This window comes from Cetorhinus maximus, unplaced genomic scaffold, assembly GCF_964194155.1.
Source record: "Cetorhinus maximus unplaced genomic scaffold, sCetMax3.hap1.1 HAP1_SCAFFOLD_983, whole genome shotgun sequence".
NCBI lineage: Eukaryota > Metazoa > Chordata > Chondrichthyes > Lamniformes > Cetorhinidae > Cetorhinus > Cetorhinus maximus.
In genome coordinates, this window is record NW_027596925.1 from 11,584 (window position 1) to 16,687 (window position 5,104).

Consider the following 5,104-nt stretch of genomic DNA (forward strand, 5'->3'; position numbering starts at 1 on the left):
GGCGCAATGGGGAAGGGTCGCTGTCTAAGACCTTTCTGCCACAGCGCACCGAGAGACTGGGAACTGTTTAGAGCCCCTCGGGCTGTACAGATCAAAATGAAAGGCTGTAAATGATTGTAATATTGTTTGTACTGACGCACCTGGTGATACATTTTGTAAAAGTTTAACCTGGATTGTACCCTTGTAATGTTGTTTTTGAAATGGTTTGGAATGTGATTGAAGATATTTTATGAATAAAGTATATTTTTACAAAAAAAAAAAATCAGTATAATATCTGATACGTCCCTTATCTGGGGACCATATATTAAATTGATTTTTGGAGCAGGGAGATGGAATAGGGGCTTGCTCCGTCCACTCCACGCATCGACCCGGTATTGCAGTATCTCTGGGAATGGTGCACCACCCCTTTCCAGGGGATTTTCAATGCTAAAAATAGTTTTCTTACAAACATCTGCTTTCTTTACTTTTCAACATGCACATCTTTCAAAACACAACTTTCTTTCTTTCTCATCGCTTCTCGGCCTTTTGGCTAACATCAAGTGTTGCAGGGGCGACACCATGGTCCTGCCATGGCAAGGTCGGGATGGAAGGGCGATAACCAATCGCAATCCAAATCTATACCGTGGGTAACCTGTCACCGTCCGAGTCACGGTGAACCACAGCGAAGGAGGATCACCTATGGATCGGGGCTTCTTCACCAGGAGGATCCTGTTGAAGGCGTGCGACTTCAAAGCTACGGAGATCTTCACCCTGCACGACTCCCGCAAAGGCGGTTATTTTGACGTGACGTTCAAGCGGGTGGCAGACTGCGTCCGGCTCCTGAGGGTGTTCGAGGAGAAGAGAGACCTGCCGGAGATGAAGATCCTGACGGCGGAGCCGCACTTTTCTCTGCCGTTGCAACGGGAACGTGAGGTGATGGTGCATGTGTACAACCCCTTCGTCCCTGTCGCCGACGTGGTCACCTTCCTCACCAGGTACTTCGATAAGGTGGGGAGCGGCACCGAGATTCGAGACGACTTGGGGATCTGGACAGGCAAACGCCTGTTTAAGGTCACGCTAAAGACCGATGGTAAGGGAGCCATTTTCCACCCTCCCTCCAGTTTCGCTATCGGGGGAAACCGTGGCTACCTGGTCTACGCTGGGCAACCCAAGCATTGTCGCTCATGCGGCAAGGCTGGTCATGTGGCGGCCAACTGCAGCGCCTCCCTCTGCAAGATCTGCAAACAGGAAGGGCACCAGACAAAAGACTGCAAACAGGCCAAGTGCTGCAACCTGTGTGGCGAGGCAAGTCACCTCTACAGGAAATGCCCCAAACGCTGCCGTACTTACGGACAGGCAGCCAAAGCCGACCAGGGGGAAGCAGAAGAAACGTTCCGTGTCACTCCAACCACCAAGGCCCCCAGGGAGCTCAACGGGACAAAGGAGGACACAGAGAGAGACAAGGTGGAGAAAGAGATTGAGGCAACAGAGAGCCAACCAACAGCACTACCCCCTGAACCTCCCAGTCCTCAGGACAGCGAATCAATGGAGGAGGAGGCAGCAGTGGAAAAGCAGCAGGGGGAGTGGCGGACGGTGAAGAACAAGAAAAGTAAGAGGGAGCGAAGAAGAAGCAAAGGCGTTTCCCAGAGAAGCAGCAAGAGGCGTCTCCCATCCGACACGGATGACAAGGGCAGCAGCTCTTCGGATGATGAAGTGCCAGAGCGGCACCGACAGAAGAGGCGGCAAAGCTCCAGGGCGTTGGAGGACGAGACACCCGAGCTCCAGAAAATTGGAGACAACAAGGAGACCAGCGCACCCCAACTTTGCCTGCAACCTGAGGAGGCCAGTGCACCACAGCCCCTGGAATCTGGGAGCAGTGAGGCAATCATCGCACCCCAGCTCCAGGAAGCCGGGAACAGCAACACCCCAGAGGGGGTGAGTTTTGGAGAAGCTTCTCCAGCAAAGGTCATCTCAAAACCCGCTCTCTACGTGAACCTCCAGATGCCACCGGAGCAGAACACGGCCAAGGAGATCTACCTCAGCCCATCCAAAGTGAAGGAATTTGAGCTCACTACGGGTATGAAGGAGCAGACTAAAGGTCTGGGACTCTCAGAGACAGTGGGTTTGGTAGGAGAATAAATGCTTTAAAATGGGTTTAAAGATTGTATCCATAAATGTGCGTAGCATTAAATCTACTACGCGATGTGTTGCGACCTTGGACTACCTAGCCAAGGTCAAAGCTGACCTGTTGTTTCTGCAGGAGTGTGCGATACCGCACCTCAGCTCCTACAGGCAATGGTCACGATGGTGGTCCCACGGGCCATCGATCTGGTCGGGCGGAAACGACTCTCGTTCCTCCGGCCTGGGTATTCTGCTGCGGGGAGGCAACTTCACCGTCTCCGAGGTCAAGGAGGTGGTGGGCGGGCGACTCCTGGTAGCAGACGTAATGTACAAGAACGCTCCACTCCGGTTAATTAACGTGTATGGCCCGGCACAAGGGGCTGAGCGGCTGGAGGTTTTTCAGCAGCTCCCACTGCTGCTGGCGACCTCCAGGCCGGTCATTCTGGGCGGGGACTTCAACTGCATCATCGATGCGGCTGGACGATCCGGCAGGGCCGGAAGCAGATTGGACGCTACGTCCAGATCCCTGATGGAAACAGTTAAGGATGCCAAGCTGCACGACGTCTTCAGCAACCCTGCAGACGGAGCGCAGCGTAGATACACCTGGTCGCGGCCAGACGGGTCCATTCGTTCCAGGATAGACTTCCTGTTTGTGTCCCGTGCATTCACAGTCAGATCCACCGAGGTCAAGCCGGTGTTCTTCTCTGACCACTGCCTCCTACTGGCGGACTGCCACTTGGAGGAAGACCTGAGGGTGGGCAGGGGGGCATGGAAGCTAAATGTGCAACTGCTGACCCCAGAGAACATTGAGGAGCTCAAGAGGGATTACAAAGGTTGGAGAACCGTGAAACCCCTCTTTGAGTCCCTGACACACTGGTGGGAAGTGATCAAGGGAAGCATCAAGAGGTTTTTCATCCGCAAAGGCACCCAGAAAGCTAGAAAGGAACAGAGGGAAATGTCCCGACTCCAGGAAAAGATGCAGAATCTGCTCCGGCTGCAGTCGATGGGGGTGGATGTCAAGGAGGAGCTCCAAGAGGTGAAGGGCCAGCAAGCCTCGCACTTTGCCTCGGAGGCCTCCAAGATCATCTTCCGTTCCAGAGTCCGCTCCGTGGAGCAGGATGAGACGTGCTCACGTTTCTTCTTCCAAAAGGTACACAGAGAGCGCTCTGTGATCAGCAGCCTGAAGGAAGAAGACGGCTCAGTAAAGTCATCACGGTCCGACATTCTGAGGATCAGCAAATCCTTTTATGCCGGACTGTATGACGTGAAGCCCACGGACAGCACGGCCTCCCAGTCCTTCCTGTCCTCTATCACGGAGGTCCTAGACCACAGTACGCGGGAGAGCCTAGACAAACCGCTAACTCCTGACGAACTGACTAAGGCCCTCGAGTCCTTCGAGAAGAGTAAAACCCCCGGAAGCGACGGCCTGCCGGCGGAGTTGTATTCGGCTCTGTGGGACTTGATCGGCCCAGACCTGCTAGGGGTGTACGAGAGTATGCTCCTGGCCGGCAGTATGTCAGAATCCATGAGGAAAGGCATCATCACCCTCATCTATAAGCACAAGGGGGAAAGGGAGGAAATTAGAAATTGGCGACCCATTTCACTGTTGAATATGGACTATAAGATTCTGTCCAAGGTCATCGCCAATCGCTGGGGATATGGTTCGGAGGGACCGGGGCATGCGTTAGAAACTGGATGGAGCGAGTGGCTATGGTGAAAAGGAAACTGGGCATGTGGGAGCGACGCTCCCTCTCCATTGCGGGTAAGAACCTGGTCATCAGGTGTGAGGTACTCTCGCTGTTGCTGTACGTGGCGCAGGTCTGGCCCATTCCACACTCCTGCGCGATGGCGATCACTCGAGCCATCTTCCGCTTTATCTGGAGGTCGAAAATGGATCGTGTCTGCAGGGACGCGATGTACAAGCCTCTGGATAAAGGGGGAAAAAACGTGCCCAACATCGCCCTCATACTGATGGCCACCTTTGTGTGTGGCTGCATCAAGCGGTGCGTAGACCCTCAGTACGCAAACACCAAGTGTCACTACGTGCTGAGGTTCTACCTGTCCCCGGTGTTGCGAAGGATGGGTCTGGCCACGCTGCCGCGGAACGCTCCAAGTAGTTGGACCGTGCCGTACCACCTGTCCCTGGTGGAAAAATTTATGCAGAAAAACACCTTTGACCACAAGTCCATCAGGCAGTGGTCAGCACGTAACGTCCTAGAGGCCCTGAGGGAAAAGGAGAGGGTGGACCCTGTGGGATGGTTCCCCGAGCAGACTGTCAAAGTCATTTGGCAGAATGCCTCATCGCCAGAACTTTCCAACAAGCACCAAGACGTAGCTTGGCTGGTGGTGAGAAAGGCCCTCCCTGTCAGATCCTTCCTACACGCCAGGAGTCTCACCCCCTCTGCACGTTGCCCTCGAGGTGGCTGTGGTGGGGAAGAGACCGTTGTTCACCTCCTTGTGGATTGTGCCTTTGCAAAGAAAGTCTGGAGAGAGATGCAGTGGTTGCTGTCGAGGTTCATCCCGAGCAGTTCTGTGACACAGGACTCTGTGCTCTACGGGCTGTTCCCAGGGACACACACCGAGACAAACATCGACTGCAGCTGGAGGATCATCAACTCGGTGAAAGAGGCGCTTTGGTCTGCCCGAAACTTGTTGGTCTTCCAGCACAAAGAGTTGTCCCCGACCGATTGTTGCGGACTGGCACAATCCAAAGTCCAGGACTACGTGCTGAGGGACGCACTAAAGCTTGGGGCAGCTGCCGCAAAGGCGCAATGGGGAAGGGTCGCTGTCTAAGACCTTTCTACCACAGCGCACCGAGAGACTGGGAACTGTTTAGAGCCCCTCGGGCTGTACAGATCAAAATGAAAGGCTGTAAATGACTGTAATATTGTTTGTACTGATGCACCTGGTGATACATTTTGTAAAAGTTTAACCTGGATTGTACCCTTGTAATGTTGTTTTTGAAATGGTTTTGAATGTGATTGAAGATTTTTATGAATAAAGT

General features: G+C 53.6%; 1 pseudogene; it reads left to right on the forward strand.

The window, feature by feature from the left end:
- Positions 1-240: 240 nt before the first annotated feature.
- Positions 241-405, forward strand: LOC144675378 (U2 spliceosomal RNA; annotated as a pseudogene).
- The last annotated feature ends 4,699 nt before the right edge of the window (positions 406-5,104 follow it).